We start from the raw sequence: 12,874 nt of genomic DNA on the forward strand, positions 1-12,874 counted from the left end.
CACGGCGGCGCTCCTGGGCAGCAGTGATGCTGTTGGGCCAGCGGCTCCTGACCTCCTGTTAGTCCGGGAGTCTCCTCCTAGAGTCATGCCGTCCGGGGACGGCAAGTCGCTGGCGAGGCGGGCGGCTGGGGGCGAGTAGAGATCGGAAGCGCGCAGCAGAACAGAGGGGAATCGGGGCCTGGGACGACCCAAAATCCGAGGGTGGGCCGGCCCACCGTGGGTACCCTGTAGAGATACACACCCGAGCGGCGAACATGCATTTTCGAAACTAATTTAGGAACATTTAGCTAACCAATTAAACAAATCTGTTTTAATAATATCATATTCGTATTTGAACAACTAAGCTTGTTTAACTTGATGGGTCGAGCAGTGCTATTATGACACGAAGCACGTATTCTGATTGTATAGTGATCATAAAAGGGGGAAACCGGAGAAATGATATTTAGCAGCCATTGTTTGCTTCGAACTAAGAACTAAATTCTAAGAGCTGAAAAGAAAGTAGAGTAACCAAGTTAAGATCTATTTTCTGGTTGAGATCAAAAAGTAGAGGAGATATGAAGTACCACCTCTCTTGCGGCGCCGTGTAGGCATCGGGGTGCGATGGCTGTCGGTGGCGTTGAAGCAGATCTGCGACAGTAGACGGGTGCATCGGGGGATAAGTCCCGTTGCGGTGGAAGAGAAGGTCGTGGGAGCGGCCCCGGGAAAGAGGACGACGGCACCGATGAAGCGACAGGACGTGATGCAAGGCTCTTGGTCCATCGCTGTGGATGAGAAACGTCCATCTCTAGCAGTGGACGACGCGGTCTTGGTAGGCACTCCGGCATGGTGGAGGACGGTGGCGATGGATGTGGTGGAGGACGGCGGCGATGGATGTGCTGGAGGACAGCGGTGATGGATGGGGGGGCGGACAGAGGCTGGTGTGGGGATGGTGTTCTAGCGCGGACGGTGTATGAATGGGAAAATGGAGGGAGAGTTATGGGCAACCATGTTTTTGGGACGCGTCTGTCTGGAATATGGTAAAGTTACGAACTTAGCCCCCGTTTAAAATTTGGACGTCTCGTCGGTTGGGGATACGACCGCAATCTCGCCAATACTTGCCCAGAGCAATTTCGGGCGAGCAGAGGGTGGTTGGAGCCCATGGTTGGCGCCCATGGTGTATGAACGGGGCTGACAGGTAGGGCGGTTGTGTCACGTCTGAGTGAAGTTACAAACCTGCCTCTATTGAAATTATTTGCCTACATCGATTTCGGTCGAGTCGAGTCTGTTTTGCCGCCCACCGTGTATGAATGGGGAAATGGAGGGAGAAACAGAGGTCTTCCGGACAAGCTTGAATCGAATGTGTTTTGCCGCCCATGTTTGGCGCCCACCGTGTCGGAATGGGCTCAGAGGCGTGTTGGGGAACGTAGCAGAAATTCAAAATTTTCTATGCATCACCAAGATCAATCTATGGAGTAATCTAGCAACGAGGGGAAGGGGAGTGCATCTACATACCATTGTAGATCGCGATGCGGAAGCATTGCAAGAACGCGGATGAAGGAGTCGTACTCGTAGCGATTCAGATCGCGGTTGATTCCGATCTAAGCGCCGAACCACGGCGCCTCCGCGTTCAACACACGTGCAGCCCGGTGACGTCTCCCACGCCTTGATCCAGCAAGGAGAGAGGGAGAGGTTAGGGAAGACTCCGTCCAGCAGCAGCACGACGGCGTGGTGGTGGTGGAGGAGCATGGCACTCCAGCAGGACTTCGCCAAGCACTGCGGGAGACGAGGAGGGAGAGGGGTAGGGCTGCGCCAAGAGAGAGATCATCTCGTGTGTTTGCAGCCCCAAATACCTCAAGTATATATAGGGGAAGGGGAGGGACTGCACCCCCATCTAGGGTTCCCTCCCTAGGGGTGGCGGCAGCCCCCAAAACCCATCTAGGGTGCGGCCAAGGGGAAAAGAGAGGGGGCGCCACTAGGGTGGGCCTTAAGGCCCATCTGGACCTAGGGTTTGCCCCCTCCCACTCTCCCTGCACCTTCGGCCTTAGTGGGGGGGCGCACCAGCCCACCTGGAGCTGGTCCCCTCCCACACTTGGCCCATGCAGCCTTCTGGGGCTGGTGGCCCCACCTGGTGGACCCCCGGGACCCTCCCGGTGGTCCCGGTACACTACCGATAGCACCCGAAACTTTTCCGGTGACCAAAATAGGACTTCCCATATATAAATCTTTACCTGCGGACCATTCCGGAACTCCTCGTGACGTCCGGGATCTCATCCGGGACTCCGAACAACATTCGGTAACCACGTATCTCTATTCCCTATAACCCTAGCGTCATCGAACCTTAAGTGTGTAGACCCTACGGGTTCGGGAACCATGCAGACATGACCGAGACGTTCTCCGGCCAATAACCAACAGCGGGATCTGGATACCCATGTTGGCTCCCACATGTTCCACGATGATCTCATCGGATGAACCACGATGTCGGGGATTCAATCAATCCCGTATACAATTCCCTTTGTCTATCGGTATGTTACTTGCCCGAGATTCGATCGTCGGTATCCCGATACCTTGTTCAATCTCGTTACCGGCAAGTCTCTTTACTCGTTCCGTAACTCACATCATCCCGTGATCAACTCCTTGGTCACATTGTGCACATTATGATGATGTCCTACCGAGTGGGCCCAGAGATACCTCTCCATTTACACGGAGTGACAAATCCCAGTCTCGATTCGTGCCAACCCAACAGACACTTTCGGAGATACCTGTAGTGCACCTTTATAGCCACCCAGTTACGTTGTGACGTTTGGTACACCCAAAGCATTCCTACGGTATCCGGGAGTTGCACAATCTCATGGTCTAAGGAAATGATACTTGACATTAGAAAAGCTCTGAGCAAACGAACTACACGATCTTGTGCTAGGCTTAGGATTGGGTCTTGTCCATCACATCATTCTCCTAATGATGTGATCCCGTTATCAACGACATCCAATGTCCATGGTCAGGAAACCGTAACCATCTATTGATCAACGAGCTAGTCAACTAGAGGCTTACTAGGGACATGGTGTTGTCTATGTATCCACACATGTATCTGAGTTCCCTATCAATACAATTCTAGCATGGATAATAAACGATTATCATGAACAAGGAAATATAATAATAAACAATTTATTATTGCCTCTAGGGCATATTTCCAACAGTCTCCCACTTGCACTAGAGTCAATAATCTAGTTCACATCACCATGTGATTAACACTCACAGGTCACATCACCATGTGACCAACATCTAAAGAGTTTACTAGAGTCAACAATCTAGTTCACATCACTATGTGATTAACACTCAATGAGTTCTGGTTTGATCATGTTATGCTTGTGAGAGAGGTTATTAGTCAACGGGTCTGAACCTTTCAGATCCGTGTGTGCTTTACGAATATCTATGTCATCTTGTGGATGCTACCACGCGCTACTTGGAGCCATTTCACATAACTGCTCTACTATACGAATCCGGTTTACTACTCAGAGTCATCCGGATTAGTGTCAAAGTTCGCATCGACGTAACCCTTTACGACGAACTCCTTTTCACCTCCATAATCGAGAAAATTCCTTAGTCCACTAGATACTAAGGATAAGTTCGACCGCTGTCATGTGATCCATTCTCGGATCACTATTGTACCCCTTGACCAACTCATGGAAAGGCACACTTCATGTGCGGTACACAGCATAGCATACTGTAGAGCCTACGTCTAAAGCATAGGGGACGACCTTCGTCATTTCTTTCTCTTCGGCTGTGGTCAGGTCTTGAGTCTTACTCAATACTCACACCTTGTAACGCAGCCAAGAACTCCTTCTTTGCTGATCTATTTTGAACTCTTTCAAAATCATGTCAAGGTGTGCGTTCTTTGAAAGTATCATCAGGCGTCTTGATCTGTCTCTATAGATTTTGATGCCCAATATGTAAGCAGCTTTATCCAGGTCTTCCTTTGAAAAACTCCTTTCAAACCACCCTGGATGCTTTCCAGAAATTTTACATCATTTCGGATCAACAATATGTCATTCACATATACTTATCAGAAATGTTGTAGCGCTCCCACTCACTTTATTGTAAATACAAGTTTCTAACAAACTTTGTATAAACCCAAAAACTTTGATCACTCCATCAAAGCGTATATTCTGACTCTGAGATGCTTGCTCTAGTCCATGGAAGGATCGCTGGAGCTAGCATACCTTTTAGCATCCTTAGGATCCACAAAACCTTTCTGATTGTATCACATACAACCTTTCCTTACGAAAACTGGTAAGGAAACTTGTTTTGACATCCATCTGCCAGATTTCATAAATGCAGCTAATGCTAACATGATTCCGACGGACTTAAGCATCGCTACGGATGAGAAAATCTCATCGTAGTCAACTCCTTGAACTTGTGAAAATTCTCTTTGCCACAAGTCGAGCTTCATAGACGGTAACATTACCGTCCATGTCCGTCTTCTTCTTAAAGATCCATTTATCTCAATGGCTTGCCGATCATCGGGCAAGTTCACCAAAGTCCATGCTTTGTTCTGATACATGGATCCTATCTCGGATTTCATGGCTTCTAACCATTTGCCGGAATATGGGCCCACCATCGCTTCTCCATAGCTCGTAGGTTCATTGTTGTCTAGCAACATGACTTCCAAGACAGGATCACGTACGACTCTGAAGTAGCACGCATCCTCGTCGTCCTACGAGGTTTGGTAGTGACTTGATCCGAAGTTTCATGATCACTATCATAAGCTTCCAGTTCAATTGGTGTAGGTGCCACAGGAACAACTTCCTGTGCCCTGCTACACACTAGTTGAAGTGACGGTTCAATAACCTTATCAAGTCTCCACCATCCTCCCACTCAATTCATTCGAGAGAAACTTTTCCTCGAGAAAGGACTCGTTCCAAGAAGCAATTACTTTTGCTTCCAGATCTGAAATATGAGGTATACCCAACTGTTTTGGGTATTCTATGAAGATGCATTTTATCCGCTTTGGGTTCGAGCTTATCAGCCTGAAACTTTTTCACATAAGCATCGCAGCCCCAAACTTTTAAGAAACGACAACTTAGGTTTCTCTAAATGGTGTCGTCTCAACGGAATTGCCTGGTGCCCCTTTTAAAGTGAATGCGGTTGTCTCTAATGCCTAACCCATAAACAATAGTGGTAATTCGATAAGAGACATCATGGTATGCACCATATCCAATAGGGTGCAGTTATGATGTTCGGACACACCATCACACTGTGGTGTTCCAGGCGGTTTTAATTGTGAAACACTTTCCACAATGTCTTAATTGTGTGCCAAACTCGTAACTCAGATACTCATCTCTATGATCATATCACAGACATTTTATCCTCTTGTCACGACGATCTTCAACTTCACTCTGAAATTACTTGAACCTTTCAATAATTCAGACTTGTGTTTCATCAAGTAAATATTCTCAGCATCTACTCAAATCATCTGTGAAGTAAGAACATATCGATATCCACTGCGTGCCTCAGCACTCATTGGACTGCACACATCAAATGTATTACTTCCAACAAGTTGCTCTCTTGTTCCATCTTACTGAAAATGAGGCCTTTCAGTCATCTTGCCCATGTGGTATGATTTGCATGTCTCAAGTGATTCAAAATCAAGTGAGTCCAAACGATCCATCTGCATGGAGTTTCTTCATGCATATATACCAATAGACATGGTTCGCATGTCTCAATCTTTTCAAAAATGAGTGAGTCCAAAGATCCATCTACATGGAGCTTCTTCATGCGTTCTATACCAATATGACTCAAATGGCAGTGCCACAAGTATGTGGTACTATCATTACTATTTTATATCTTTTGGCACGAACATGTGTATCACTGCGATCGAGATTCATTTTAGGTGCAAGACCATTGAAGGTATTATTCAAATAAACAGAGTAACCATTATTCTCCTTAAATGAATAACCGTATTGCGATAAACATAATCCAATCATGTTTATGCTCAACGCAAACACCAAATAACAATTATTTAGGTTTAACACCAATCTCGATGGTAGAGGGAGCATGCGATGCTTGATCACATCAACCTTGGAAACACTTCCAACACATATCGTCATCTCACCTTTAGCTAGTCTCCGTTTATTCCGCAGCTTTTATTTCGAGTTACTAACACTTAGCAACCGAACTGGTATCTAATACCCTGGTGCTGCTAGGAGTACTAGTAAAGTACACATTCATATAATGTATATCCAATATACTTCTGTCGACCTTGCCTGCCTTCCCATCTACCAAGTATCTAGGGTAGTTATGCTTTAGTGACCGTTCCCCTCATTACAGAAGCACTTAGTCTCGGGTTTGGGTTCAACCTTGGGATTCTTCACTAGAGCAGCAAATGATTTGCTGTTTCATGAAGTATCCCTTTTGCCCTTGCCCTTCTAGAAACTAGTGGTTTTACTAACCATCAACAATTGATGCTCCTTCTTGATTTCTACTTTCGCGGTGTCAAACATCGCGAGTTGCTCAAGGATCATCATGTCTATCCCTGATATGTTATAGTTCATCACGAAGCTCTAATAGCTTGGTGGCAGTGACTATGGAGAACCATCACTATCTCATCTGGAAGATTAACTCCCACTCGATTCAAGCGATTGTGGCACTCAGACAATCTGAGCACATGCTCAATGATTGAGCTTTTCTCCCTAGTTTGCAGGCTTAAGAAACTTGTCAGAGGTCTCATACCCCTTGACGTGGGCACTAGTCTGAAATCCCAATTTCAGTCTTCGGAACATCTCATATGTTCTATGACGTTTCAAAACGTCTTTGGTGCCACAATTCTAAACCGTTAGCATTACGCACTGAACTATCATGTAGTCATCAAAACGTGTAAGCCAGATGTTTCGCAACATCTACAGACGACGCTAAGGTTCCACACACCAAGCGGTGCATTAAGGACATAAGCCTTCTGTGTAGCAATGAGGACAATCCTCATTTCACGGACCCCGTACGCATAATTGCTACTATCAACTTTCAACTAAATTTTCTCTAGGAACATACCTTAAACAGTAGAACTAAAGCGTAAGCTATGACATAATTTGCAAAGACCTTTTGACTATGTTCATGATAATTAAGTTCAACTGATTATTGAACTCCCACTCAGATAGACATCCCTCTAGTCATCTAAGTGATACATGATCCGAGTCAAACTAGGCCGTGTCCGATCATCACGTGAGACGGACTAGTCATCATCGGTGAACATCTCCATGTTGATCGCATCTACTATACGACTCATGTTCGACCTTTCGATCTCTTGCGTTCCGAGGCCATGTCTGTACATGCTAGGCTCGTCAAGTCAACCTAAGTGTTTCGCATGTGTTCCGAGGCCATGTCTGTACATGCTAGGCTCGTCAACACCCGTTGTATTCGAACGTTAGAATCTATCACACCCGATCATCACGTGGTGCTTTGAAACAACGAACCTTCGCAACGGTGCACAGTTAGGGGGAACACGTCTCTTGAAATTTTAGTGAGGGATCATCTTATTTATGCTACCGTCGTTCTAAGCAAATAAGATGTAAACATGATAAACATCACATGCAAATCATAAAGTGACGTGATATGGCCAATATCATCTTGCGCCTTTTGATCTCCATCTTCGAGGCGCGGCATGATCACCTTCGTCACCGGCATGACACCATGATCTCCATCATCATGATCTCCATCATCGTGTCTTCATGAAGTTGTCTCGCCAACTATTACTTCTACTACTATGGCTAACGGTTAGCAATAAAGTAAAGTAATTACATGGCGTTATTCATTGACACGCAGGTCATACAATAAATTAAGACAACTCATATGGCTCCTGCCGGTTGTCATACTCATCGACATGCATGTCGTGATTCCTATTACAAGAACATGATCAATCTCATACATCACATATATCATTCATCACATCCTTTTGGCCATATCACATCACATAACATACCTTGCAAAAACAAGTTAGACGTCCTCTAATTGTTGTTGCATGTTTTACGTGGTTGCTATGGGATTCTAGCAAGAACGTTTCTTACCTACGCAAAAGCCACAACGTGATATGCCAATTTCTATTTAACCTTCATAAGGACCCTTTTCATCGAATCCGATCCGACTAAAGTGGGAGAGACAGACACCCGCTAGCCACCTTATGCAACTAGTGCATGTCAGTCGGTGGAACCTGTCTCACGTAAGTGTACGTGTAAGGTCGGTCCGGGCCGCTTCATCCCATGATGCCGCCGAATCAAAATAAGACTAGTAACGGCAAGTAAATTGACAAAATTGACGCCCACAACTACTTTGTGTTCTACTCGTGCATAGAACGCGGATGAAGGAGTCGTACTCATAGCGATTCAGATCGCGGTTGATTCCGATCTAAGCGCCGAACCACGGCGCCTCCGCGTTCAACACACGTGCAGCCCGGTGACGTCTCCCACGCCTTGATCCAGCAAGGAGAGAGGGAGAGGTTAGGGAAGACTCCGTCCAGCAGCAGCATGACGGCGTGGTGGTGGTGGAGGAGCGTGGCACTCCAGCAGGGCTTCGCCAAGCACTGCGGGAGACAAGGAGGGAGAGGGGTAGGGCTGCGCCAAGAGAGAGATCATCTCGTGTGTTTGCAGCCCCAAATACCTCAAGTATATATAGGGGAAGGGGAGGGGCTGCGCCCCCATCTAGGGTTCCCTCCCCAGGGGTGGCGGCAGCCCCCAAAACCCATCTAGGGTGCGGCCAAGGGGAAACGAGAGGGGGGCGCCACTAGGGTGGGCCTTAAGGCCCATCTGGACCTAGGGTTTGCCCCCTCCCACTCTCCCTGCGCCTTGGGCCTTGGTGGGGGGGCGCACCAGCCCACCTGGAGCTGGTCCCCTCCCACACTTGGCCCATGCAGCCTTCTGGGGCTGGTGGCCCCACCTGGTGGACCCCCGGGACCCTCCCGGTGGTCACGGTACATTACCGATAGCACCCGAAACTTTTCCGGTGACCAAAACAGGACTTCCCATATATAAATCTTTACCTCCGGACCATTCCGGAACTCCTCGTGACGTCCGGGATCTCATCCGGGACTCCGAACAACATTCGGTAACCACGTATCTCTATTCCCTATAACCCTAGCGTCATCGAACCTTAAGTGTGTAGACCCTACGGGTTCGGGAACCATGCAGACATGACCGAGACATTCTCCCGCCAATAACCAACAGCGGGATCTGGATACCCATGGTGGCTCCCACATGTTCCACGATGATCTCATCGGATGAACCACGATGTCGGGGATTCAATCAATCCCGTATACAATTCCCTTTGTCTATCGGTATGTTACTTGCCCGAGATTCGATCGTCGGTATCCCGATACCTTGTTCAATCTCGTTACCGGCAAGTCTCTTTACTCGTTCCGTAACTCACATCATCCCGTGATCAACTCCTTGGTCACATTGTGCACATTATGATGATGTCCTACCGAGTGGGCCCAGAGATACCTCTCCGTTTACATGGAGTGACAAATCCCAGTCTCGATTCATGCCAACCCAACAGACACTTTCGGAGATACCTGTAGTGCACCTTTATAGCCACCCAGTTACGTTGTGACGTTTGGTACACCCAAAGCATTCCTACGGTATCCGGGAGTTGCACAATCTCATGGTCTAAGGAAATGATACTTGACATTAGAAAAGCTCTGAGCAAACGAACTACACGATCTTGTGCTAGGCTTAGGATTGGGTCTTGTCCATCACATCATTCTCCTAATGACGTGATCCCGATATCAACGACATCCAATGTCCATGGTCAGGAAACCGTAACCATCTATTGATCAACGAGCTAGTCAACTAGAGGCTTACTAGGGACATGGTGTTGTCTATGTATCCACACATGTATCTGAGTTTCCTATCAATACAATTCTAGCATGGATAATAAACGATTATCATGAACAAGGAAATATAATAATAACCAATTTATTATTGCCTCTAGGGCATATTTCCAACAAGGCGGTCGTGTCATGTCTTATTGAAGTTACTATCCTACCCCTATTTAGAGCAGTGCAAATCGGGCCGATTGATTGTCCGTGTAATGGGTAGACGGTAATTTCCATCTCCCAAACACTTGGCTTCGGGCAGCCGACGTGGGAGTGGACATTTTGCCGCTTCTTTCAAATTTTGGGACAATAATCATCCATGTTTACCCTGGCAACTAAATTCGAATCCATTTTGTATTCCTATACGAATCTTTATAAATCATTCTATGTGTTTTTATATATCTTCAAAAGGATGACAAACATGTATTCCACTGTCATATATGAATATGGTTTACAAATGCCGATACTCAAATTCAGAAGCTAGAATCCAGTTTAAGGTGAATTCGAATATTTGGAACACTTCATGTCCAACTCAAATGTCACACGCAGCATAATGTGTACTCCCATTTAGATATGTACACAAGCGATGTATCAAGATTCAAATATCGAGTGAATCAACCAAGAATGTACAGAACTAACAGACATATAAACACTTATAGAGTATATGGATCAATAATATCAACTAACATACATAAATTAGGCCGTTGTACTTTTCTTTGCTACAATAGCATCCTTTTTTTAGCCAAGCTACTACAGCATCTTGGCCCTTTCTGATGCGTGCCACTTATGGTCCATCTATACTACTATTATTGTTGAATGCACATTCAGCCCGATTGACATATTTGTAGGTATGGCATAGCAATCAAAATGAAATGTCTCCGAGTCTTATCAATTAATACAGACTTGTGCTCAAATAAAATTACAAACCAAAAAACAAAAAACAATTATTACATGATCTCTAAAACAAATGGTTTGATTGATTACATGAACAAACAACACAAAGGTTATTCAACAATGGAAAGAACATTTCACCTATGATTTACCAAGTGGGAATTTAATTTCCTTTTTTCCTTCAGGACCTTAACAATGTGGTCAGTCTCAGCTTGCTTCGTTTTGAAATCCACCAAATATTTAATGGTTGTCTTGAGTACTGCTACTGATTGTGCTGTTTGCTTCCTCAACATGTCAACTTCATCTCTAAGTGCAGAAGCAGAATCTCTTTCTACCACTAGTTTAGCCTCTAGAGCATCAGCAGTTGGCAATTCATAATGCACGATTGGGCCGGTGCCACTACTGTGGGATGATACAACGTCCATGGGGACCTCGCTCTTTGATCTTGGGCGAACCTGTTTTGCCATTAAAGTTCCAATTGGATTCAGAAAAGTTGAAGTTAGCAAAACATCTCAACTGGGAGTTATAACAGCAAACCAGTTAAACAAACAAGGAATTAAAGAGTTTCAATTCGATGCTGAAAAGTAGTTATTAACATCATTGTAACCCGTTGTTGCAGCAGCAAAGCAGTTAAACAAACAAGTAGCTATTTAAGTTCGGGCAAACAGGTAATTCTTAAGAGTAAGTATCAAACACAAAGATAGGTGCAGTCTATAATAGGATTAACAGGCTGTGGCATTATGTGATCAGTAGCAAACTAAATTAAGCCAAGCAACGTAGAACAATTTTGCAATAAGTGGCTAACTAAAATTCCGAGAAGCAGGTAACTGAACATACGCTAGTTCTTTGTACAGGCACACTGCAACTTCTTTTTCGCTTACAAGGTTGTACGAAGGAGTCCATGGCATCAATTGCTTGGATACGCAGTCCCAATACTTCTTTCTTCCCACACTGCATTGGTAAGTCGAATGGTTAATCTGGTAAGATGGTGCGTCCTTGATATGTTATATGAGGACGTGTAGTCAGACTAGTTGTAGCCACACACATCATACTGGCTTTTACTGTATATTTCATGCGATTACTTTTGGCATATCGAGATCTAAGCAATCTACAATAGGATAAAAAGACTGGCATCCTTCACATTATTGGCGAACTCAGTTCATAGAAACAAGCAATTCAACCATTCTGTGGGTAAATCAAAAGCGCCACTGGAATATTTTTCACTACCCCTATCATACACGCAAAAAGGGGCGACGCCACCATAGGGGCTGGTATGGGCGGCCGCCTCGAGTGGCTCGAAAGTGTGCACCTAGTTTGAGTCGTCCAGGTTGGCCCAGGCTAGTGTTGTTCGTCCCAACGCACGAGCAGGCAATGTAAAAAATGAAGAAAAATGTTTCAATTTGGATAGGCCAATAACATAAGTGCAAGGCAGGCCCTATAGCAGGCTCGCGGCCCAAACGAGCGCCTCCCATATCGATCGACAGCAGGAAAAATCCCAATTCATCCGCTCCAGCCTCCAGCCTGGTTCGCTCCTAACCTAGCCGCCGCTGGACAGACCGACACAACACTTCCTCGCGCCCTCGTTGGAGGGCGGTCGCCGGGCTTCAAGCGAACGGAAGGACAAGAAGATGAAGATCCAACCCTGGGTGTAGCCTATGTGGGAGGCAGCGGCGGCAGCACGGGCATGGCATCGAGCTTGCGCAAACGGACAGTCACAGCTTGCAAGAGCATACGCAACGAGCAGGTACATCACAGCCCTGATTATATCTAATTCAACTCTTCAATTTCTGGCCAATAGTTAAACCTGATGGTGTTGTAAAACTGCTTGTATGTAGGGAATCTATGGTAAAATGAAACCAATTTCTACTTATTTTATAACTCCCCCAATCAATACTAAACTGACTGAATCTGATGTATCTAATCAAGTTTCCGCTGCAAACATCCAAGCTCATGTTGTTCTTGAGCCTGAAGTGTCTAATGAACATACTGCTAATGAAGGATTTGATGCAAACATTTTACATGCTCCTGGTGATGAACATATAGTGTCTAATGAGGCATCTAATGCAAGCATTTTGCAAGCTCCCATTGAAGGATTTAGTGTCTAATGATGATCTGCTATGTTGAGAGAGACATAGAGATTTGCAGGCA

Source organism: Triticum aestivum, chromosome 2D (assembly GCF_018294505.1).
Source record: "Triticum aestivum cultivar Chinese Spring chromosome 2D, IWGSC CS RefSeq v2.1, whole genome shotgun sequence".
Lineage (NCBI taxonomy): Eukaryota > Viridiplantae > Streptophyta > Magnoliopsida > Poales > Poaceae > Triticum > Triticum aestivum.